At 37.6% G+C, this 25,196-nt stretch overlaps 1 long non-coding RNA gene across 11 annotated transcripts; it reads left to right on the top strand.

Moving 5' to 3' along the window:
* The first annotated feature begins 3,470 nt into the window (after positions 1 to 3,470).
* LOC122992756 lies at positions 3,471 to 23,411 on the top strand. 11 transcript variants are annotated; one of them, XR_006406136.1, is made up of 7 exons: positions 3,471 to 3,614; positions 20,512 to 20,655; positions 20,776 to 20,897; positions 21,583 to 21,745; positions 21,855 to 22,073; positions 22,174 to 22,320; positions 22,409 to 23,408. It is a non-coding gene; the product is annotated as an uncharacterized LOC122992756 (long non-coding RNA). The 11 variants fall into 11 exon arrangements; XR_006406130.1 differs by lacking the exon at positions 3,471 to 3,614 and adding an exon at positions 17,053 to 19,830 and having other exon boundaries at positions 19,922 to 20,655; positions 22,409 to 23,409; XR_006406134.1 differs by lacking the exon at positions 3,471 to 3,614 and adding an exon at positions 17,053 to 19,830.
* The last annotated feature ends 1,785 nt before the right edge of the window (positions 23,412 to 25,196 follow it).

Here is a 25,196-nt window from a genome sequence, read left to right as displayed (position 1 = left end):
TGGGCAAACGTTTCTTACTCTCAGTGCACAATGCTGCCATAAACTTGTATTACAAAGCACAGCACACTGTATTTTATCATCTCTGCTCCATTTAAAAGTATTGGTGAGGGCTTCTAGATATGGAGCACAAGGATTAACAAAAGAACAAACTAATCTTGGGTATAAACAAATAATGAGGCATTCATCAGGACTACAAGAGGTTATTACACACAAAATCTCAGCAGATTGTACTAATTACTTTGACCTGGCGTTGTTGTTGTGTTATTAGTGTCTGACTGTGGACCATTTGTACAAAGTGGATGACCTTTGTCCAAATAACAGTTTTATAAATAGCACTTGACACAACAATGCAATGGCACTGGTCTACATTTTACGTGAGCAGGTGCTGTAAATGCTGTGTGATGCTAAAGATCTCCTACATCTCTCATAAATTCCTGAGTGAATGAATGTCAATTTTTGGCAAATTCCCCAGTCTTTATAGTATTATTAGTAATTTAAAGCTCCACTAAGCTACATTTTTTTGTATTAATGGAAATCAACACATCATTCTGCAGTTTTATGCAGATTTCAGCCACATTTAGCCTGTTTTTGCAGTTCCCTCCCCTGATATAAAAACATTGGTAGCTGCAAAAAACATTTGCACAAGATGACTGTGTGCTACCTGAAACACTGATTCGAGAGCTATTTTCCCCAGGAGGTGGTAGATCAAATAAGAGCCAAAACAACAGTAATACCTATATTTGATTGTGAACAGAAAGACCACTCCAATGACCATGTTGTTCTATTTCTGTAAGTATGCAAGTGTTTGCTAACACTTAAGCAAAAAGCACTTGAGAAGTTGAATACTTAGAGCCATAAACTGGCTCTGCTGCAGTGCATTGTCTACCCCGGGTGGTCAAAAAATCACTTTATGCAGCTTAAAATGATGTATTCTTATTTTGCTCTATAGTCTTTTTGCTGCACTCATTCCTCATCAGTTTGAAAGATGTATCCAGTGGATTTCTTGTTTTAAAATATAATATACGCCTTTACATATTCTGTGAATTTTGCTATACTTTATAGTAATTAGTTAATTCATTAATTTCACAATTAGCTGTCCAAGAAGGGGTAAGCTCTGTTCGAATTGCCTCATCTGCACTTTCTTCCGTTTCCCTAAAGGCCTGTAAAGCACATCTCCAACGTTTTCAGTGATTTGGCCAAGTATATAATATTTAACATAATAATTGAGTGAAATTAAATGTCAACTTCTGTCTGATTATCAGGCCAGTGGTATAAAAATAAACTTGACTGACAGGTCAGCTGCGATTCCTACAATCATTTACATAAAAAATCTGGTTACAGGATCTCTGCATCTTGGCAGAATAGTGCTTTAATGTGTCAGCAGTGTAAAATGTTAAATATTCAAATGTCATTGCCATTAATAAAATCTGTCAGAACATAAAAAACAACACTTTTTATGAAGTGTAAATAATCAAGTTGTTGATATGTACGTAATTTTATATGATCATCCTATTCCCTCATCTGCTCTGTTATAGCTTTTATCAGAGTGTGAAAAAAAGACTCATCAATGACTGACAACCAGTGGAAAAATAAACATATCAGTAATTAATCACAAAGGACATCTAATATTTGTTTTTTTGCAGTAAAGGGTTTATGCATCTCTTACAGTTTACTGCTCTTGTACAGAGTGACATTGGCTCCCATGTGGTCCAAATTAGCCAGTGGAGACTTCTCCCCATCATTCAGACACGCCATGTATTTTCAGTCACGGACCAGAAACCACATATCAGCCGCTGGAAAAACCAACAGGGTGCCAAAGTCTGAGCCTGCCCTCAGGTTAGAAATACTCAGATTGCTCACTTGTACTTAAATGATGCAAGTGTTCAACTATGGAGCAGCAAACATTAAGCTATGATATTTTCCTCATATGATTTTTATTTCATTCCTTTATTTTTCTTTTAATAACTAATAATAAATCAAATGTTCTACCCCCGCAGAGATGTGACTGAAGAGCACAGAGTTTGGGGGAAAAAAAACCCTGATCTCCAGTTTTGCTGTCTTACAGGCTCACCATATAGGCTGCCTCAGTTTTGAAGTACTTTTTCATATCCACCTCCACCTGGCTGTGGGCGTGTTTCAGTTTCATCTCAAGTACGCTTTGACCATGACTGATTTCATCAGCCACTCTTTGTATTTCTTGAGCTCCAGCTCAGCAGGTAGCTTTCAAGTGGCCTTAAAGTCTTAAACCACTCCAATAACTCTGAGATCATACAGGAAATAGTCACACTGAATTCATTATATATCTTTTTTTTACACCTTTTTTTAGGCTACAACAAATGTATTAATTTCAGTTACATTATTCCATACATCATGGCAATGCTTTATGACAATTACAAGCAAGAATTTTTTCTGTAAATGAAATTGATTAACTGGTAAAGGGAATACGAATGAAAGGATAGTGAAATGTTTGTGACATCATTTTTATTAGAAGTGACCTATTTCTAATAAAAAAGAAATGTTTGGTACCTAATTAAAGTGATCTAACAAAAAGATTATGTGTGTTTGTCTTATAATTGAGGCTAGCAGTGTCTGTGAAACCTGCCATTTATTTTTTATCAGCAATGATTGCTGAGTGAGCCAGACCTAAATATTTGTATTTACAGTATTACAGTATACACAATATTGTATTGATTAATCACTGTGGTTTTGTAGTTGTAGTTTGTGGTTGTATTTGACTTTGTTGTAATGTAAGGTGTTATTGCTGTTATTTTGCCTGCTTTTTATAATGTAATTTCCGTTTGATAACCTGCATAACCTTTATTCCAGTATAATTTTCCTATGAGCTTTGATCTGCCAAATTCTGCCTTCAGTCATGTCTTTATTGCCTACTGATACACTCAATGAGCACTTTGTTAACAGCACTTGTGCAATGAAATGCAATCCAATACAACAGCTCTGCCATGAATTCTACTTTTACGAAGTTTATACATTTTCAGTTTTTGTTGACATTGTCAGAAAGATGATAATTCTACTTTTTTATTATTGAGGTCGTAGTGGGTGGTGGTGGTGTACTGGAGTGCATTATATTGAAAAATTGTCCTAATATTTTGCCCCCCTCATGTATGTCAATGGAGTGGATGAAATATTTGTTAGATTGCACAGGTGTTCCTGATAAAGTGCTCGATGATATGTTGTAATGCTGTAGCGTTAGGGTTAGCGCTATCCTCTCGTCCAAATATGGCCACTCTTCATCACTTCCGGCTCCAAAAATCCAAGATGGCGATGGCCAAAATGGTAAACAAGAGGCTTCAGAACGGGAATCCATAAACCAATGGGTGATGTTACGGTGACTACGTTTTTTTTTAAATTTAATTTAATTTTTTTTTTATAGTTGTGGTTGCAATCTGCAAACTCATCCCTAGATGCCAATAAATCCTACACACTTGTCCTTCAATGTGATATCCCATCAACTGAGCAACAACCTAGCCTCGGTTTGTTTCTGTCATGTAACGTTAGCTAGCGTTAATCATGCATGTACATTTCACATTATTGTTGAGCAGCACAAATAATATTTTTCATCCTACCCGGATAAAGGATGCTCTCATAGCGGTGAGGTGAGTGTAGTTAAAACACCTGTGGGTTGTTTTTCAAAGTTTGGCGCTGAGAGAATGACAAATCAATGCAAAAACGATGATTTTGGTGTTAGCATCCGGAAGAGGGATATTTTTTAGTTAAATGTTGAGTGCTAGCAATAACATGCAAACATACTGATACAGATATAGGTGTTTTAAATCTAAACCTATCTATCCTGATTGATTAGACAGAGTTTCTGTTCAACTTATATGACTTCTAAAGAAGCAGATATCTGCACAAGTGATGATAGCTTATAGCTAACGCTAGCTGTGTAGAAATATGTTGGAAAAAGTTATGCAGTTAATAATTTTGTGTTTTAGATGTTTGTGTTCAGTTTGGATCAAATTATGGAGATTTTTTTCACTCGAACTTAAAAGATTTATTTTCTGTTGATAACTAAAAGTCTGACTAACCTACAGTGATTCAGTATTGCGTCACAATAGGAAGGTATAGACCTATAAATATGTTATTAGCAGGAAAAGCACAGGTTTAAATTATATCAATAACTGGCTGCATTAGGTGTTCTTGGTTTATGGTATTTTGTATAGTATATCACTGGCTCACTAAGAACCATAGTTAATGTTATTAGTTATATTAGTGCTGTTTAAGCTGTGAAAAGTCAAAATGAAAAAGTCCTATAAAACTAACATTTCAAGTTAAATAATGTTGATACGCATTGCTTATAATATATCTGTATATAACAGTTATAGGACTTGCTAAACAACATATAGCTTCTAACCAGCTCATTAAATAAGAAATAGCATTGATTAAATGGTGGAAAAAGGTTAATTAATATAAGTGAAATACTATACAGAATATGCCTAAATGTCATTAAAGGAAATTAGTTTAAAGTATTTATGTACTTTGCATCCTTGAACCTACATATGTAAAAATGTTTGCTATACTATGTTGCCAGCTTTTGTCTGAGATTTGTAGGTCATTTGTTCTTTATAATGAAAAATCCAAACTGTGGTTAAGTGTGTAGTAGTGGGGAACATTACCAACATTTTCCAGGAGAAGACCTCTGGACCCTATACCAATAACTATTCTTTCCATTCATGAACTAACCCTTGTGTGCTCAATTTAAGTGTATTCAGAATATAAACAGCCCACAGATAGTGTGGGGTATATCCTGATCTTTAGAGAGTGTAGACAAATATGGTGGTATATTCACACAGATGCTTATGAGTAACCACTGACAGTTGCTGGAGAGCAGAAGGGCCAAGCAACCATGCAGCCAAGTGAAGCCTTGATAATGTGGGGTTGGAAAGTGTCTTGATTTATGCAGCGGGGTAGATGGTCCAAATGTATCCTCCTGCAATATTTATTAGACATGTACACCATCACTCTGCATTCTGAATGCAATGGTGGTGGGTGGACAGAACACTATGCGTTGCATTGCATAATGCAGTGCTGTCACATACTAATGGAGAACGGCAGCGTGATTATTTGCATCATTTCCATAGGATCATAATTCTGCACATTCTGTACATTTAAGATTAAAGCGTCTGAGGAGCACCCTGTCCTGGGGGTGTTGGGTTGGGGGGGGGGTTGCTTCTGCTGTGCTGGCAGCCGCTGTCAGACAGCTCCTGCATTAAAATAGACTTATGTATATTGATGTCTTGTCAAAGTATAGTTATGTTCACTAACACATAAGCTTCCCTTCCTCTGAATGCAGGTTACTCAACTAGAACGGTCCACACATTGTGCAGTCAGAATAATATGTTCGGCCTACCATTTACCTTTTATTTTGTTAGATATTCCACTATTTTCAAAAGGATTTTACAACACAAAAACCTACAGGCTTGCCATAGTTATTGTTGAATTATAAACTATACTTTAACTAAAACTGCAGTAACTCTAATCTAACTACGATTTACCAGAAATAACAGATTTTGGAATAGAAAGTAGCCCCAAGATAAGGATTTGTATGCTTCAAACAAGAGTAGACAAGTAGGGCTGCAACTAACAATTATTTTCATTATTGATTAATCTGCCAATTATTTTCCTGATTATTGGTTTTTCGATAAAGCTTTAGAAAATAGTGAAAAATGCCCACTAATTACTTAGAGCTCATTGTTATGCCCTCAAATGCCTTGTTATACTTGACAAACAGTCCAAAATCCAAAGATATTCAGTTTGCTATCATGTATAACACAGAAAAGCTTCTCACATTTGAGAAACTGAAACAACAACTGAAAAATTCTTTTGCATTTATGCTTAAATGACTAAAATGATAAATCAGTTGTCAAAGTAGTTGATGATAAATCCTCTGTTGATCAACTAATCGATAAATGGACTAATTGTTACAGTCGTTTTCATTTCATAACATTATCTGCTATGAGTGACTCAACCAGTTAGTGATGTGGGCCCTGTAGTAACTGTGTGTATAGTACTGCAGGTCTTACATGACTGCACAAACTGAGCTTTGCTGATACTAAAACAATATTACAACAATATTTCCCTGTGATCAAGGGTAAACTCCAAGATTGCTATTTGAGAAACATAAATATACACAATAATGGACATTGATTTGTTATTTATTGTTTCTTTGTTGAACTGTTGATCTCACAGGTCTCCAGAGGTTTACCATCCAGGCAAGTTTACACCATATTTTCAGAGTGTGGTTAAGGCACAGGGCAGTGCAATTACAGGTCGGAACAAAATTTAATTTTTTATTGATGAAAACCCCTGTTTACTAAACTGGGACTCCTGTTCATTATTACTCTCGTCAAAGATCAAGTTAAAAGTGCAGTTCTATTTGTCCAGTAGAGGGCACTGTGGGTATTCATTAAGGCCAGACATGTCTAGTGTGTGACCCCCAGTGATTACAGTGTTTGAGCAAAGCTGTGTTGTATTTGGTTGACTTTGTGGTACTTTGTAGCATTAGAGGCTTTTTACTTTTACTTATTTCCTTCCGTTGCACCTGTAAGGACAGAAAAAAAACCCCCACAAAATTAAAATACATCACATTTCTTATTGATCGAACAAACCTTTGCAGCAGATTAGAAGGTTGGGATCCCACCGCTAGATGCAGATGCATACATAAGCCTAAAAGCAGGTGTTTGTTTAGTCTTTGATATATTCATGAGTAGAGTGCACAAAGACTTATCACCGGGATGTTGATTTATACACGCGGACTGCATTTTTTGAGGAATGTGGTATGCAAGCAAACATTAACATAGACCAAATGTGCAAAAAATCTGTTTGAACACGTTTTTTGAAAAAAATTAAATACCTACAGTGATGCAAATGAGAATTGATACATCAGGGAAGAAAAAATATGTGAAGTCTTGCAGGTTAGTCTCCACTACACTACCACTTTCATCACACAGTCTCTATAATGCTGTCTGTTTGAATGAGAATCTGGCAGAGTTATATTAATGGATCCTTTGGATCCTTTGTGTAGGGCAATTTCTGATTTATCTTTCTCTTTTACATACCCTTTTCTTTCTACCCCCCACCCTACTACTGCTCGCTCTTCTCCTATTGCACATGCATACACACATACTTATTTTTTTATTATTGGTGCCCTCCAGTCTCCTCATCTGTTTTTTTCTGTGTATATAATGAGTTTTGCTTTCTAAATTAAATGCTCTTGCTGAAGCTTGTAGATAAAAAAGTGTCATTCTGATGGGAATAGTCATGCAGAATCTGTTATGCTCCTGGCTTTACAAAACATTGTTTATAAAACACTCAAAATTATCAGCTGGCAGTAATAAGACATTGGATTTACTTGGCACATTCATTTAAATGAAATGGAGTTTATCTATGTGAGACATTATTTGTGGGCACCTGACATTGCTATTAATTGTCCTCTTAACTGCAGTTAAGTAAAGTTTTATTTATGAAGCCCAGTATCACAAATCACGAATTTGCCTCGAGGGGCTTTACAATCTGTACAACATACAACGCCTCCCTATCCTTTTTTATGTATGTATTTATTTATTTATTTACCAGGGACAGTGCACATTAATCAACATTTAAGTTTTCACATCAATGTAAATGTGCTGGAGTTAGCTAGTGAGCTGACTTTCATCCGTAGTCCCTAGGCAGGTTATTACAAATAATGACCTAATGTCATCAATACAATACAATGCTTCAACAAGTACTACAATTGAAGCAATACAATTCAGTACAATTCATAAATACTTTAGAGAAGTAACAGAAATATATATATATATATATATATATATATATATATATATATATATATATATATATATATATATGTGTATATATAAAACAATGAGAGTATGTAAATGTAGTGTCAGAGATGAGGTAATATGATTACTCGTGATTGCAAGTTTGGTTTGCTTTAAGCCATATCTTAGTTTCAAGGATAGGTAATTAGTGCTCTCTCTTAATTCAGTAGGTAGACTATTCCAGTGGTGGGTGGCTCTGACTGAGAAGATTGTTTGCCCAAACTTGCTGAGTCTGTATTGCACAACACAGTACCCTCTGGTAGTTGCCCATGTTGCCCCTGCTACTTCTATCCTTCAGCATTATGAAGTGGCTCAGTGGGGGAGGTGCAAACCTATGTAAGACCTTAAAGATGAGGTAAACATCTGCAAAATGTTTAAAACTATCTAAATTAAATAAATTGTACTTTTGTACAATATGGCAATGGTGAAAGCTATTGGCCTTTCGGTGTGTTAGGTGTCTGTTTGTAAAGGGACTAAGTTGGTTTCAGAGTTGTCATGCTTGCTTGTGACCAGCTTGTAAGACAGTGTGTTGTGTGGGTGGAGATCACAGCATGCATAAAGAGGTTGGCTGTCTCTATTGTTAGCTATGGTCTTATATTCCTAAAATTAGCTAGGTTGAGTTTGATAGTACTGGCCACCTTTTTAACATGTTTTTTAAATGACACGTTCAAATCTAGAATGATTCCAAAGTATTTAAACCAGACACCACCTTGAGCTTTTCTCCTTTAACAAAAACATCAGGTTGGTGAGTTTCTGTGGGTTTTGATTGACAGTTTTGTTTATGTTCAGGTGTAAACATGAATTGCTTAACCCATCAGATGCATGCACCATGGCTGCATTTAGTTTGTTTGTGACTTCTTGTTTGTTTTTAGCATGTACATGAAGAACTGTGTCATCAGCATACATTTGTATGTTGACGGATGGGCAGACAAAATAGGGCACAGTATTGATCCTTGAGGAACACCAATGTTACAGTTAATGTATGTTGATTGAGTATTGCCAATATGTACAATTAACCTGTTGTTTGTTAGATATGAATTCATCCATTTAATGGCATCAATGGAGAAATTAAAAAAGGAGACAGGGGTATCTCATGGTTCACAGTATCAAAAGTTCTCTTTAAATCCAGAAAAGCTGCACCTATTTCACCACTTTCATTTAATTTTGACTTTACACTTTAAAGAAAGTTGCAGTGGGCTGTTTCTGTTGAGTGGTTGGTGTGAAATCCAAATTGCATTGGGTGCAGAGGAGATGGCCCTTGTTCAGGTGAGCGATCAGCTGCTTTGCTACCCATTTCTTGACCACCTTGGACACTAGGGGTAGAATACTGATGGGTCTGTACTAGTTTCCCATAGTTATTTGATCCTCAATTCAGATAAGAAAAAGCCCACCCCAAAAAAACTTTTAATGAGAAAAAAAGTTTTGAGAGAAAAATATGTCTTCACAAGATGGCTTATTCTGTATCTAATAGGAGATCGAAAACTGTATACTGGGCATCAGATGATTGACAAGAGAAGGGCACATCATGTTAGCTGTATTATCTTGCCTCATATCACTAAGGTAATATTAACCTTTGGCCCATGGGCCACTATAGTGTAGGTGTTTAAGAGAAAGAATATTTACTTATTGTTTTCCCCACTGTACCAAAACAGAACAACAGAATTGTGACCCCCAAACTGCTGTGAATTTTGAGAACCATTTTGATTCAAAAGAAATTATTCTCGTTGCCACTAACTCACTAGTAACTAGCATGAGGAGGGTATAAACAGCTATCTCTCCAGCACGCAATGAGCTTCACCAGAAGAGCTCTCCCAGCTTGATTTCCCTCCACTTTGCAAGTGCACAGGTTACTTGCACAAACACAAACAGTTGCTGAAACCACAAACACAAACAGTTGTGTTTTTTCAGAATGTACAATCGAGCAAGAGGTATCACAACCAAGAATTAAACCCTGTGTGGTGGGTGCTTGGTCCCCTCCACTCCACAAGTGTTTCTGACTTGTGGAGACTCACTTATAAAAGATCTTATTGTTGGACAGATTCCTAGAAATGCCATTATCCTTTGTTAAAGCTGATGGAGGCTGGCAGCCTTATTACACATTCTTAAACTTGCCATCTTTTTCTTTTTAAGTGATTCTTAGAAAAGGTTATTACATTGTATCAAAAGCACAGCAGGGTACATGGAGCAATTGCCATCATGTGTAAAGACAGGGCATGGAATCTTTCAGCACTGGTATTGGTCATGAGGAACAGATTTCATCTGCAGTGTAGCAGATTGTTATAAAATGCTGTCAAATGCAGCCATCAGGTGGCTCATTCTTTTACCTGAAAACATTTTTCAATAAATTCCTTACCAACACACTGGTGCAGTTGACAGTTAATGGCAGCCTACACTTGTAGTGTTTGACATAATTTCACAAGACAAAAGGACTTTTGGGAGTCTATCTGTCTATTCAAGAACTACTGTGAATTCATTGATTCAGATGTAGGGATGAGACAATAACCAATATAATTATGTATATCAACAGTGTACTGTACCACTCTGAGTGCTCTATGTTTGATTAACTGTCAATAATCAGTCTCATCCAGTATTCATTTTTAATTTTCAACAGTAGCTTTGTGCATTAACATTATCCTGCAACAAATGGACGGAGTAGAATAGAATTCAGCAGGTCGCCAACAGTGACACTGCTGTTTTAGTGATAGATAGCAAATAGTGATGAATAAAGCAATAAAATGCGGGAGACATTTTTGTGGACCACCACAACTGAATGAATGCAGCAGAAAACCCTTTCTTTCTGCACACATTTGACTTTGAGAATTTGAGGGGCAGCCCATTAGCTTTTCAATTGTCTCCCAATGTTAATCACTTCAAAGTGCTTGTATGATGCACTGCCTGCGCTTGAATTGAACTGGAAATTGCTTACCTTGATAATTAGTGAGATTTACACACCCAAACTGCCACTAACTAAAATTAGCGCCTACAGCTCTTTTTTTCCAACCAGCTCCCTTTTCTAAAACCAAACCACAGACAAAAAAGCAGTTAAAATTGTCCAAATACAGATTTAGGCCAGAGCAGAAAAGAGCAGCTCATTTTTTAGAGCAGATCAATTCTGGATTTTTGAGGCACTGATAATTGAGAGTAAAAAAAATTATATATTGGCTGATATTTAGTTTTTACATTAATGTTTTTGTAAAGGATCCCTTATGTTCAATTATTAACGAATTGTGAGACGGGACAATTTACAGTTGCCAGTGCTCTCTGGTCACAATGTTTCTAAACTACCTAAAAACATAGCTGTGGCATTTCTGTAATGCAGTTTCTTATTACTTATCGGCTGACATATACGCCAATACTGTGTAATTGGACACTGTTAGAAAGACAAATTGCTTGTGGAGTTTTTTAAAATGTAATTCAATTGATTGAGAGTTTTTTTTCTTTGCATTTCTGTGGGTCCTTTAGAATCCTACACTTCATACTTCCTCACCCTCAAGTTAAAATGCCCAAAAATACTACGAACCATATATTCATATATTCAGCTGGTCAGTGTGGCTCAATTGGATCACCGTTTAGGATCAGAGCTCAAGTACCAGGGCAGGGGCCCTAGTTCAGTCTCTGGCAGTGGTGTGTCTAACTTACGCGGTTTCTACACAGAAAGCGTTTTATACATGCTTTTCCATCATATGTCTCACGCATGTCTGATGGAAGAGATGTGCTTCTAGCTTCTACTTTAATCAAATCAGCTGTTTACACTGGCTGCATTTGGGCTCACATTTCACTTGACATGCCTAACCACAATCCGAAGCGTATTTTTACACTTTAAGTCTATTTTCCTTCTGTTTTATGTGTGTACATAAACTAACATGAACTACAGTTATTGGGTATTGGGCGTTCTGCCAAAACGCAGGTCATCTACACTCAGTATTGTGCCTGAAAACATCCTGTGTAGACACAAATGGAAGACTGAAGCTTCTGTTGCTGCACTGCTGGAGTGCCACTTTATGCTACGCCTGTTGTCTAGACATGGTGTTTGCGTCGTCTCTTCAAACACAGTTCTCACTGTGAAGTATCTAAAAACATGGTTGTGCCCGTTGCAAATAAAAGCAGCTTGATAACATTTTAAGCTTGTTTATTTCTTGTAGATACCAAACATTCCCTTGCTTTAAGTAAGTAATACAGCTTAAGTAACCTAATGGCAGGCCAAACTTAAACTTGCATGTTGTCAGGTTTGTGTGCTTTCTGCAAGTCTGTACTCCACCAAAGATCATTTGTGAGGGATGAACATTCACCCTGTAGCACTGCTGTTTAAACTCCAACAGTGACTTGTCTTCTCTCTAGCAGATTGTGAGTCACATTTTCCAGTTAGACTTTCATTCATATTATATCAAACATTTACGCTGATCAATCTAATAGTTTTGAATCAGCACCTTCAGTATTTGGATAAAGTAGCTTGTGAAAAATGTATGCCAAAATCAGTAGGCTACACCTGTTATTTCATGTGTCAGATACATATTAAATCAACATTGCATGTCCTCTGCTGCTGTGTAAATATACAGTAAGTATTGTATTGGACGTGGTATCAACCCAAAATTTAATTTACCCAATATTAAAGGACTTGGATCGGGATATGAGCCAAAAAAAAAACTCCCTACTTGATTACAATGTTAGAAGCACAAAAGCAGCAAACCAGAGGAAGTTAAACATTTTTGCTTGAGAAATGACTTAAACAATTAATCGATGTTCAAAGTAGTTGCCAGTTATTTTTCTGTTGATTGATCAATTACTTGTTTAATTGACTATTAACTGGCTAATCATTGCAGCTCTACAGACATAAAACTAATTAAGGACCAAAGGCCTTTTTGAATTCAGTTATACTTTTCGAACATACTCTGGCCTCTCTGCATGTCTTTTAAACGTCTTGTCGGCGTGAGAACACTGACTAAAACCCTGCACTTTGCCAAGAACAGAAATTCACTTAGTAGAGTACTTTGCTAAACGCTGCGAGCCCTTGAAACATTGATTTGTGTGTGTGTGTGTGTGTGTGTGTGTGTGTGTGCGTGCATGCATGTTGAATTTGTTTGCAGCACTATTATGAAGGCAGTGTGTTATAAGCAGAGGAGTTGAAAGCGTGGCACTCCAGAGTCCTGTGGGAACCATTACTGGCATCGCTGATGCAGGAAATAGATTCAACGTAGAAAATAATACCCTTGAATAATTAATTAGATGAGTTTTGAATCAACAGCAAACACACTGACTGCACAAAGGGGCGCAGGTAAAATTCCAAGTGTTCTGTAAGAATGCTGTTAGATACTTGTGAAACTCAAGGATGATCAATAATAAGGTGAGGGGATGTGGTTAAACTTAATGATATGCTTTTAAAGTCTATAATTCATGTTCCTGCTTCATTTGTTTCACAGTATTGGCCATTTACCAAAATTAGCTCTATGTGCTATAGAGGTTCAGTAAAGTTCAATTATGAGTTCCAGGAAACAAGCAGGTTAAACATTGTGTCTCTTTCTAAAAAAAATAGATGTACATTTCAGTCTTCCCAACTATGTTCTGTAACATAGTTGTTTTGTGTCTTCAGGTTAGGCTAACCTATTGTTCCTAACTTTGAAGCTAACCCCCTTCACTTTTTCAGCACTTGGGGAAACAACAGACTTGACTTTTTAGCATTTATTAATTGTTACACTGTCACTCACTCTTTCCCACCCGCTACGCAAACATACTAGGCAACGCCCTATTTCTTAACAGAGTTATAGATGGGCTAACAAAGTTAGTTGTTTTTTTGGCCTGGTGGGAGTTCTTGTTGTTATAACTATAGGAGAAACACTGATTCAGTAAACGTTCAGTATGTTCAGTAAACACTCAGTACACATTGAGTACAGTTAGACCTAGCAGTCTCCATTAGGTTGAGCGAGTAAAAACAACAGGGATGTCTTGAATACACCCTTGTTTTCACAGGTAATTTGTTAGTCTGTCCCTCCCGCTGCAGGACATAATGGATTAATCCTGGAAAGCTATTGATGTAGCACTTTTCTCCTTATAAAAGTAACACGGCAATTATTTGACCAATGAGAATTTGGTCGGACTAGAGCATATCGACCAACTAATTGACCAGTCGACCAGGAGACTACAGCAGTAAAAACAGTAAAATCTTGTAAAGGCGCATCTTCCCCCATGACCTGGGGAAGCCGGCATAATGACAGGTCTTCTTTATGGCAATATTGCAGGATCTCTGTATAAAAGGGGCTGCAGTTGCCACACTATTGCCCCCCCCTCCACACACACACACACACACACACACACACAACCACAACACGTCTTGGCCCTGTTTACCCTAACAGTAATATGATCACCAACACTGAGGTTATTTTCTAAAGAAATGTGATCCATTGATGTTTCTACAGTTTAAACATTCAAAGAAAGAAACTATCTTCTACTTGGTCATAAAATAATATTAGTGCTTAAAAATGCCCTTTCTTTTATCTCCCCCCTCTTCATTTTGACATTTGCATGCAGCTAAAGAGGTGAGCCTATTTGCTCCGCCAATATTATGAACGTTGACAAAATGGATTCAGTGCAGCAGCTACCTTTTGATAAGTACCAACATTTAAACAATATCTTTGCTTGCTACTTTTGTCTCTCTGTCTCACAAAGTGAGTTGATTAAAACCTTTTTAAACTGTTGCTGCAGCAAAAAAATAATATGCTTTGGTCTGGTAAAGAACAAGCACACAACTAGGGACAAGAAGTCTTGTTTGTTTTTTGTCAGAGCTTGTAACACCATTGGTAAAATAGTAACAGATCACACATTGTAAACACACAGTTTATTGACTCATGGTCTTGAGAGACACCTTGACTCAGAATAGGTCTTGTCCTTCACATTTTGACTTAAACACAGGTGTTACTACTGCAATAACATTAATTATGACTCTGCACTGTTTAAGTGTCCCAGTAAGCAATGACAGTGTGAGCCCAGGACCCTGAAACAAAAGCAGCTAAATGGAATTCAGCCATCATTCATTTTATTATTTACAGCTGTGTCAAAATGTCTTCAGTGAAAAAGGACTTACACAGTATGGAATTATGGTTTTCTGTGATGGCAGAGAAAGCTCAATGTACTGACATTTAAGAAACAAGCAAATGAAGATACTAGTTACATAAGTCTTACAAAACATTGAGTGAATATGGGGTGAAAAACTACTGCAAAGAGGTTAATCTCAAGCAAATCAAGAAACACATTCAACAACTTCACAGCACATATGTGACATAAAGTAACATGCTGCAAATACAGACAACACAAGAACATTAAGGGAATACTACCAGTCATACAAGACAAAAAGGAAACTTGGTTTCAGCAGTTGGAAAAAAGTCTACTTTAGATTTAAGCCTTATCTACACTAACATGGATATTTTTCAAAACATTTTTGGTCTATGTTTTGGTCTCTCATCCACATGCAAACAATGTTTTAGGTCACTAAAACAGAGATTTTTTTTAAAAAAATGCCTTTTAAAATGCAGATTTTTAAAAATTACAGTTTCTGTGTATCCGTGTAGACATGTAAAAATGAGCATTTGGGAAACAATGATGTCACATCTCAATTTGCGCATGCCCATTGTTGCTTTATGTAATCAGCATGCGCCTGAAACAACACCAATGGTGGATATGTACCTGTTTGTTTATGTTTGGTTAGCACTGGTATGTCTAATTACAAGTTTACAATTCGACTTATCATTGTTGCACCACTTCACCAAAGGCGTCTGCTGCGCGCAAAATTACTTGGTCCACAGCATCCGTAGTTTAAAGTATGCCAGAAACAAGGGTTTTGGATCAGGCCCAGTCAAACCACCAGATAAGGGGACAATTTTGAGACTGGGATTGTTATCAATAATGATAATAACAATAATAATAATAATAATAATAATTTATAGATAGCTTTATTTATAGAGCACCTTTCATGACATAAAATGCAGCTCAAAGTGCTTTACAAAGGAAATGTAAAACATAGATACAGATATATACATATGCACAAGCACATTGATACACACACACACGTACATATATATATACGCATACCTATGTATGCGTATATGCATACATACATAAACATATACATACATATACACACAGACATACATATAAACGGGATAAATATCAGTTAAGACACAGTAAAGGAGTAAAAGACAAATTCTAGAGAAGGGATAAAATCATAGGGGTAAAACAAAATCAAAGGCAAGGTCATAGAAGTAGGTTTTGAGTTGCTTCTGAAAACTGTCAACCGAGGTTGCCTGTCTAATTTGAGGAGGGAGCATGTTCCAAATCCTCTGTGCATAACAACTGAAGGCAGCGTCGCCATACCTCTTGCTGTTCGTCAGTGGCACCTTTAGCAGACCAGCACCATGCGATCTGAGGGAGCGATTTGAAACATACTCCGACAGGCAATCTGACAGGTAAGAAGGTGCTAGCCCATTCAGAGCTTTAAAAACAAGTAAAAGAATTTTAAAATCTATCCTCAATGTTACTGGGAGCCAGTGCAAAGATGCTAACACAGGAGTAATGTGAACTCTTTTACTGGTTTTTGTTAGAATTCTTGCTGCAGAGTTTTGGACGAGGTGCAGTCTATCAATAGTTTTTTTTGGCAAACCAGTATACAGTGCGTTGCAATAATCTAACCATGAGAGTACAAAGGCATGAGTCAGGTTTTTTCATCCTCCAGGGAGAGGTATGGTCTGACTCTTGTGATGTTTCTCAGGTGATAAAAGGCTGTTTTAGTAACATTGCTGATATGATTGTCGAAATTGAGGTCAGGATCAAGAATGACACTCAGGTTTTTCACTATTGGTTTTACCTGTAGGGCCAGATTTCCAAGTCTATTTATTATTTCATCTCTTTGAGCGTCTGTGCCAATGATAAGGACTTTGGTTTTGTCTTCATTTAATTTGAAAAAGTTGCCATTCATCCACTGCACAATACTGGAGAAGCAGTTTAGTAGAGGGTGTAGGGCATCCTTATTGTCAGGTGCTACAGATAAATACAGCTGGATGTCGTCAGCATAGCAGTGAAAATGAATCCCATGGTTACGAATAATTTTGCCAAGTGGAATCATGCAAAGAGAAAATAACAATGGACCAAGGATTGAGCCTTGAGGAACACCATAGAGAATGCTTCGCTTCTCGGAAACATAGTCACTAAGACTAACTGTCTGTGAGGTAGGTATTAAACCAGCTCAGTGTGGTTCCTGAGAGACCAATCCAGCTTTCGAGTCCATTCAGAAGTATCTCATGATCAATGGCGTCGAATGCAACGGTCAAACCGAGGAGAACAAGGACAGAAACGTTCTTTTTATATGCGCTCATTCTAAGATCATTTATGACTTTAGTGAGAGCAGTCTTGGTGCTATGTTTACCTCTGGAACCAGACTGAAATGTTTCATAAATATCATTGTTATGTAAGAAAGCCTCTAGCTGTATCAACACTGCCCTTTTCAGGATTTTACCTAGAAAGGGCAGATTGGATATGGGCCTGTAGTTACTCAGAGCAGAGGAATCCACAGTGTGTTTTTTGAGCAGAGGCCTAACTAGAGCAGTCTTTAGTGGATCCAGGAAGATATCTGACTCTAAGGAACAGTTTACAATGTCTAGAACATCAAGAATAAAACTATCTACAACCTCTTTAAAAAAGGAAGTGGGGATGGCATTGAGTGAGCAGGTGGAGGATTTCAGTTGAGAGATGATATTCCGGAGTTCCCCTTCACTAATTTTCCTAAAAAAGTTAAGATTTCCTCGAGCATATTTTTGATTGGTAGTGTTTATAATACTAGTCCTGATGCTGACAATCTCATTTTCAAAGAACGAGGCAAACTCCTCGCACTTTGACTGTGAGGGAAGATGGATATGCTCGTTAAAGTGGGTGGGTTTTAGGAGATGGTCAATGGTTTCAAATTGAATTCTGGGATTATTCTCATTGGCGTTAATAATTTTAGAAAAATATGCCTGCCTTTCACAGCGCATGGCATTGTTATAAGCAGAAATAGATTTTATGAGACTCTCGTGGTGGACTGTTAGTTTGTTTTTCCTCCATGCACGCTCTGCTCGACGGCGTTCCCTCTTTAGGAGGCATTTTTGCTCATTTTTCCAGGGGGTGGCCTTAGTTTGTGATTTCTTTTATATTCTCTCTGGTGCCACTATGTCTAAAGATGACCTTAATTTATGATTGAAGTTATTAACCTTTTCATGGATTGATGTAGGTTAATCAGAAAAAGCTTGACTGTGCATATGGTTTGAGAACATAGCGGCTGAGGAGGGACCAAGAAATCATCTTTTAGTAAGACACAATGAGGAGTGGAAGGAAAACTTTCGCATGTCCAGAGCATCACTTGTATCTTTGAGTGAGCTCCTTTGTCCTTACACTGAAAGGGAATCAACAGTGATGAGATCTTCAGTAGGTGTTTTGAAAAACATAGCCTGTACACTACATAAGTGATAAGGGAAGGCTGCAGAAGACAGCAAACACCTCTGGCTTATCCTGACAGAGTGTCTTGAACATTGTTAGGCAGGTCTGTAAATCAGTAACAGCACACCTAGGCCCACAGTACATTAGGGTGCCTTTCACTGAACCCAAAGCAGAACTTGTCAAGGGGGTTTACTGTGCCCATGGTATGCCGCAGTGCTTGGTAGCAATCAATGGGACTTGAAATTAAACAGCCACTATGGATTACATCAATGGAAAGGGTAGGTTTTCATTTAACGTCCAAGCCACATGTGACTATAAGTACGAATTCATCTGTGTTGTGATCATATGGCCCGGAAGCATTCATGACACTGAAGTGTTTGCCAATTCCCAGTTGAACGCTCAGTTCAACACCAATTTTTCTGCTTGGGGACCCGGCTTATCCCTTATTGCTCTTCCTCATGAAGGAATATGCAAATGGTGGCTGCAGCGCTGAAGAACAGTACTTTGGCTTGTCTGTGTCAAAGCGGAATGGTAATTGAATGTGCTTTTGGGCGATTGAAGGCGAGGTTTGGAGTGCTTAGAAGGGCTATGGGCATAAACCTGAATGACCTTCCTTTCGTCATTTATGCATGTTTTGTCCTACATAATTATTGTGAGGCCTGTAAAGAGACAGGTGATGACAGCAAAGTGATGACAGCCATGCAATTTGACCAGGCCCCCCCACGCAGAATAACTGCTATCAAACAGACTGCAATGAAGCCGAAGGAAAGTGAGTCAGAAGGAGGTTTACAAAATTCCTTCACCTTGGTGATATCATAGATGGTGACATGTAATTAAGTTTTTATTTTTTCTATGTTCTACTTTTTTCTTATGTATATAAACATGTTTATGGAATTGCATATTTTGTTTTTTGTTATAGATGTTAATATTCAGCAACAACATAACGTAATTGTGTCGAGCCAAAAACATAAGATGTCCATTTTGTTAGTAAGGCCTACAGATATACATGCCAGGTTTTTCTATTCTTATGCAATATATATTTATATGTATATACATAAACATGTGTTCACATTGATGGTAGATAAGATAATAATGTGTATCAAGGTTTCCACCAGAAAAGTTATTAATGCCGGGGTCAGGTGGTAGGGGGGGCAAAAATACATGTTAGCATGTGTAAAGGTGCTACTGGTGATACATGGTGTTCAGGCAGTAAAATGTCCAAGCATGTCCAATTTCTTAAAAAGTTTTCCTAAATTAACGTCACATCCCATCAGTGTAATGTTTTCAGCTTTGTAGATATGGCTCGTAAAATCAGCAATTACTTTACAAAGTGAGTTTGTGAGGAGGACAATCATGAGGGCAGGTGAAACAGCGCAGACATCAACTGGTTATTATAAGCAGTTATAAAGTACTAATGCATGTTACCGAGGAGATGCGGTAAAATTGTCAGGTCTGACAGTAAAGCACAACCACAGCAAGTGACAGGGACCGGTGATGGAGAGGATCAGAGTCAGAGTGCAGGCCAGGACGAGTTAAGGTGAGGGTATTCAGTTGCCAAGTCATTAGGAGTGTATTAATGCAAAGCCCACGTTTACATGATTTCAACATCATTTTTTTTATCTTCCCAGATTTTCTCAAAAACACAGAGCCAGTGGATTTGACCCACAATGGCTGAACAAATTTACATGACATGTTACCTATGCCAAAAACATTGTGCCCCCATGCTGCAGCTTGCTGCTGGCTTTGTGAGACAGATGTCCACATACTACAGGCTGGATACCTTAAAACATCATGACATGACAGCTATCCATAAAGTGGCAGAAGAAAAGGAGAAATGCATTAGAAAAAGGCAACACTGTTACAAAAGCTGTGCTCTTTAAGTTACAAAAAAACTAATATAAAATAGTTGTTAAAAAAAAAAGACTTTGTTGTGTCTTGAGGGAGAATACTGCAGCGTGCTATAGCTACACAAGTGGATGTGGACCACAGGGCTCTTGAAGGCTGCTTCAAAATAATATATGAATGCCTCAAGCAAAAGTGGCCCCACCGCACCAACTATAAGCCCATTATTCTCTTATGCAAGTGATTGGGCTGTGCTTATATTGATGGTTTGAATGTAAATTCTGCAGCCATTTAATTACATGATTGTAAATTGAACATCTCCATATAATTACTGTCAAGTAGGCCAACCTAATTACTGTTTTTGCCCCTGGGTCAGTGCCAACACCAAACATACAAGCAGTCACGTCATTGATGAAATGGTGGAGATCATTGGGCAGATTTTGGATGACAAGCTGATGGCAAAGTTGTCAAAATCCCCAGTCAATGGTTGATGAAACCACTGACATCTCTCTGTTGTGAGGTGAGATTACTTTCTAAAATTAAATAAAATTGATGTAGATATTCTGATTCAAATTACTTAGACTGAATATAGATAATTTTATATAGTTTTTTGTGACCAAAGTGCTGCATTTGGTTGAAGTGTCTGCTGGGGATGCTGCAGCTTTGTATGACACCATACTGAGTGTCATCAGAGATGACAAGACGCTACACCAAGCAACAAGCTGGCCTCCTTCGCCAGTGACGGAGCCTCAGTTATGATTGGTGAGTTGTGTCTTTTGCTTTTACCCTTAGTTTAGGTATTTGATGAGATTGTCATAGTGAACCATTTTGAATTCTTTAAGGGAGAAAAACTAGAGTTGGAATAATTCCCTGGCCTGCACTGTGTGGCACATTGCTTCAATCTGGCCATGTCAGACTGCATAAAGGAGCAGAGGGGAGTACCATACCTCATCAAATAGGCCAGAACTGTTGGAACAATCTTCTGTTGCCTCCAGCAACAGGACCAGCAGTCTTGAAGAAATGGAGAGGCTTTTTGAACTCTCCCAAATCAAGCTGCAGGTTTGCAGTATTCAGTGCCAGATTATTCACAGATTTAATTTAGCTTTTTTGTCATTAATTAAGCTCATCATTAACTTTTGTAGGGCTAGTTGGGAGTCAAATAAGGAGGCAACAGGTTTGATGTGCCTGATTCTGTCTGCTCTCATTGCAAACCTCCCGCTCCAAGCCCAGAATGAGCCAAAAGCTCAAGGACTGTATTCCTTTGTAAATGATCCTTTGTGCCTAATGCCAATTGTGCATGAGAAGATCCACTGGCAGTTTTTTGGTTTTCCAAAATAAAAACCGTTTCTTCTGCTAGGTGGAGCAGGAGGCATGAGATCAATACCACAGTCCTTGGTTTTCCTGTTAATTGAATGATATCTAGCTGAGCTGTCATGTTTGACCTCAGGTCACAGTGCTGAAAACAACTCTGACACAGCTGAGAGAGAGCAGCATAGTCAAGGACCGCTGGCAGGCATGGCGCCGATCAGATGCTGGTCTGAAACCTCTGCAGGATGAGATACCTGCATACCTTGAAGAAGATGTCTGGGAGAAGTTCAAGAAGACTTTAGGTATTATATAGTATATAGTATATAAAGCATACTGTAAGTATAAATGTATTTGAGAAGTTATTGTGGACTCAAGACCTGTTTTATTGAAATTTGTTCAAATCTTCTACAGGTGATGGAGCCGTTTCTAACTGCACTGACTGAGAACATTGAGAACCGATTCCCAAACACCAGCAGTTTGTTCTCTCCCAGACAGATTCTGATGAACTCTGCAGAGTATGGCGATGCTGAGATGAGGACACAGGCAGAGCAGTTCCCAAGACTGAGGAAGTCTGACCTGGTGTCTGAGTAGGACTCCTACAGACTCAGAGTGAGGAGTCCTGATCTAAAGGTACTGTATATCAGTTACATTAACTGTACCACTACCACCATCACAGTCTATTGGTTTTAAAGAGTAATTTTATCTTTCTTCTCACTTTGTTCTACTTCAGACCAAACCTCTGGAGGAGGTGCATCTGTGGCTTGTATCTCCACAATCCTCTGAGCTGTATCCCAACCTGAGCCTTGCAGCTGCAATCGCTCCCACAGCCCCAGTCCAGACTGCAGACATGGAGAGGCTATTTACTGTACTCAAGATTGTAATATATGATTGAGAACACTATCACTATGCATATCTGTATCACAATAATACAAAGTTTCTTAATGCATGAATTATTTTTTTAAAAGGTTAAGACACCGCTGTGCAACAGATGTGTGCTGCAAGGTGGCCATTGATGGGCCAGACCAGGAGGCCTTGAACTACAAGGAGTGCATCAAGAGATTTTATCAAATGAAAAACAGGAGGCTGAAATGTTCTGCCTCTGGTTGTAAACTGTGTAGATGAAAACAATGGCTTTAATGTATTGTTCAGCTACCCTGTAGCAGGGCCACATTTTGTTGGTTGTGAAATTTGTAAATGAAAGCAAAGGCATTTATATATTTATGTACAACTACTCTGCAAGAGGGCCCCCGAGACCTGTAAATGAAAACAATAGCTTCTGTTATGTTTGATTTGATTTTAAGCAATTTTTCTGTTTGTTAACTGTGTAAATTAACACATCAGCTTTTATGTTGCATTTAATTTAATGTTTAACAGGGCACCTTTATATATCTTTTTAATAAAATACGTTGCTTGTAAAAAGTGTTTGTTTGAGCCAGTTGAAGGCACAGTACACATGCATGTGTGTGCACATAATCAGGATGGTACCACCTCTGCCTCATTTTCAACCAGGAAAAACATTGGTATATTTTTATATTTTACTACCCAGATCAAAAAATGAATTTACACATATCAGTCTATGTTTGTTAGAACAAAGAGAGACAGTAAGACAGTCATTGACTTTCAAGGTTAAGCAGAATCAGTCAGTCAGTCCCCATTGGAGTTCTTGGTGTTTCATTTCTTCCTTTCTGTTCATCGTATATGTTTCTCTTGAGAGTAACATTTTTGCCTTGAAAAAAAAGTGATCAGGGACAGGAAGGTCCAGTGGGATTTGGCTGAATGAAATGACTGATTCCTTTTTAACCAGCAGCTGGAGAAACACTTGTAATCTCTCAAAGATGTCTTTGTTGAATATTGAATAGTAAGTAAGTGATGGCACGTATATTAATGACTTAGGAGAATAGTCAGGTTGATGGTGTCCTGTGAGGCAACCACATCCATACAGTATGTTTAGTGCCTTATACTGTATGAATATGGTTAAGAAGATACTATTAATAATGAATCATATATCATAAAATTACAAAATGAAATACATCTGACTCCAAAATATACTACAGCATATCTCCAAGGTTCATTCTGCCCACACAAGTACAGTACTTTGGTTTTTATATTGTGAGCTGTTACGTCTTGGATTGTGATAAGTTTATGGTTTGGTCTTAGAGTCCTGTGTAGATACAAACCTGCATTGTCAGTCCTGTAGTCTTTGGGCACTTCTCCAAATACAGTGAAGTCTCAAGACTATATGCTGCCTTTTAAGAGGAGCTTAAAATCACATTAGACAATGTAAATTATGATCCTAACAGGCTCAGGAATGGAAATGATCCTTCCACATATAATTCACCAATAATATCACATTTCCAGGTGGCTGAAAGGACTAGTGTTAACTCAAATTGTAGAGTCTCAAGGAAGGTGTATTATGGTGCATTAATAATTAAAAAGAAAAAGAAAACATGGGTTATTAAGTTAAAATTGTTTCAGTTATTTTCTTAAGTAACCAAATGGACAGTGCTTTTCTGCCAGCTTGTTTAGGATCCTGGATCATTAGTGTTGCTGCTGTGCCAAAGGACCAGATCAGATGGCACTGCAATCCGCTCGTTTTTGCAACTCATTTTCTTGAACTGTGTGTGCAGAAGTTTCTTTACTTTAAAATTTAAGTAATTCAGCAGGGTAATACACAAACAAATAGCAATTTCATCATGACCTGTGCTGCTGTACATTTATTTGGTGGAGTTAGTGTATGTGAATTGGGCACAGTGTTATGTGCATTGCCCTTTCTTCAAATAAAAACTGAATGTGAGATTTACATATAAATTCCATCTGGCACAGGAATCAAGAATCAGTACTGTACTGTAGAAAAGATGTACCCGTGTGTTGGTGTATATTTCCCAGCGCACAGACAAGGTCAAATTATAGCCATACTGGATTTTGGAGGCTGATACCAATATTGAAAAAAAAGCAATACTGACTGATATTCATTTTTAGAAGGATCATTCAAATGTAGTTATTAAAAAACCCAAAATATGTATTATGGGGACATTTTACAGTTAAAAACACATTTGTCAGTGTTCTGTGTTGGACAAACTATCTAATGGTGTAACTGTTTCTAAACAATCTCAATCATGCCTTTGACATTACTGTACAACTATTTCTTGCCACTTATTGGGCAACATACACTCCAACACTGATATATCTGCAGTAATCTTGGCCAATATATTGGCTCATCCAATTTATGGCTTGTGGAGGTGTTGGACAGTTTGTTGTTCAGACATTAAATTATAGCTAAACCTTGCTTGGTGAGTCTGACACAATGCGGAAAAAAATAACTACCCTAATATAGTTTTACATACTTTTGGTGAGTACTGATTCATTCAACGTACCAATTTTGTCACAGTGGAGGTTGTCCAGTTTTCCAGATAGCAAGTCAGTGAGGCTGCATACAGATGGTGCAGTTTAATGAGTGATAGACCTTACATCGTGCATATATGAGTTCCTCGCTCACAAAGCACAAGAAATAAGTAAAGCTGACAGATTTAAATACAAAGATTTGAATACAAATCTAGAAATATTTCATTTGGGAAAAGAATAAGTAAAGATGAAAATAGTGGGCTATTATAATTTGGTGGACACTAGTATATCCTGTGAATGCCAATTGCACCATAGTTTTGTCATCAAAATAAACTATTGATGTTGAATGTAAGATATAGTATGAAAAAATCCCCCAATAAACAAAAGTCAGTCAGTATTAAGACATAATTA

The sequence above is a fragment of the Thunnus albacares genome, chromosome 11, assembly GCF_914725855.1.
Source record: "Thunnus albacares chromosome 11, fThuAlb1.1, whole genome shotgun sequence".
Lineage (NCBI taxonomy): Eukaryota > Metazoa > Chordata > Actinopteri > Scombriformes > Scombridae > Thunnus > Thunnus albacares.
Note: the sequence above shows the minus strand (reverse complement) of the source record. Positions and strands in the feature narration are given on the sequence as shown.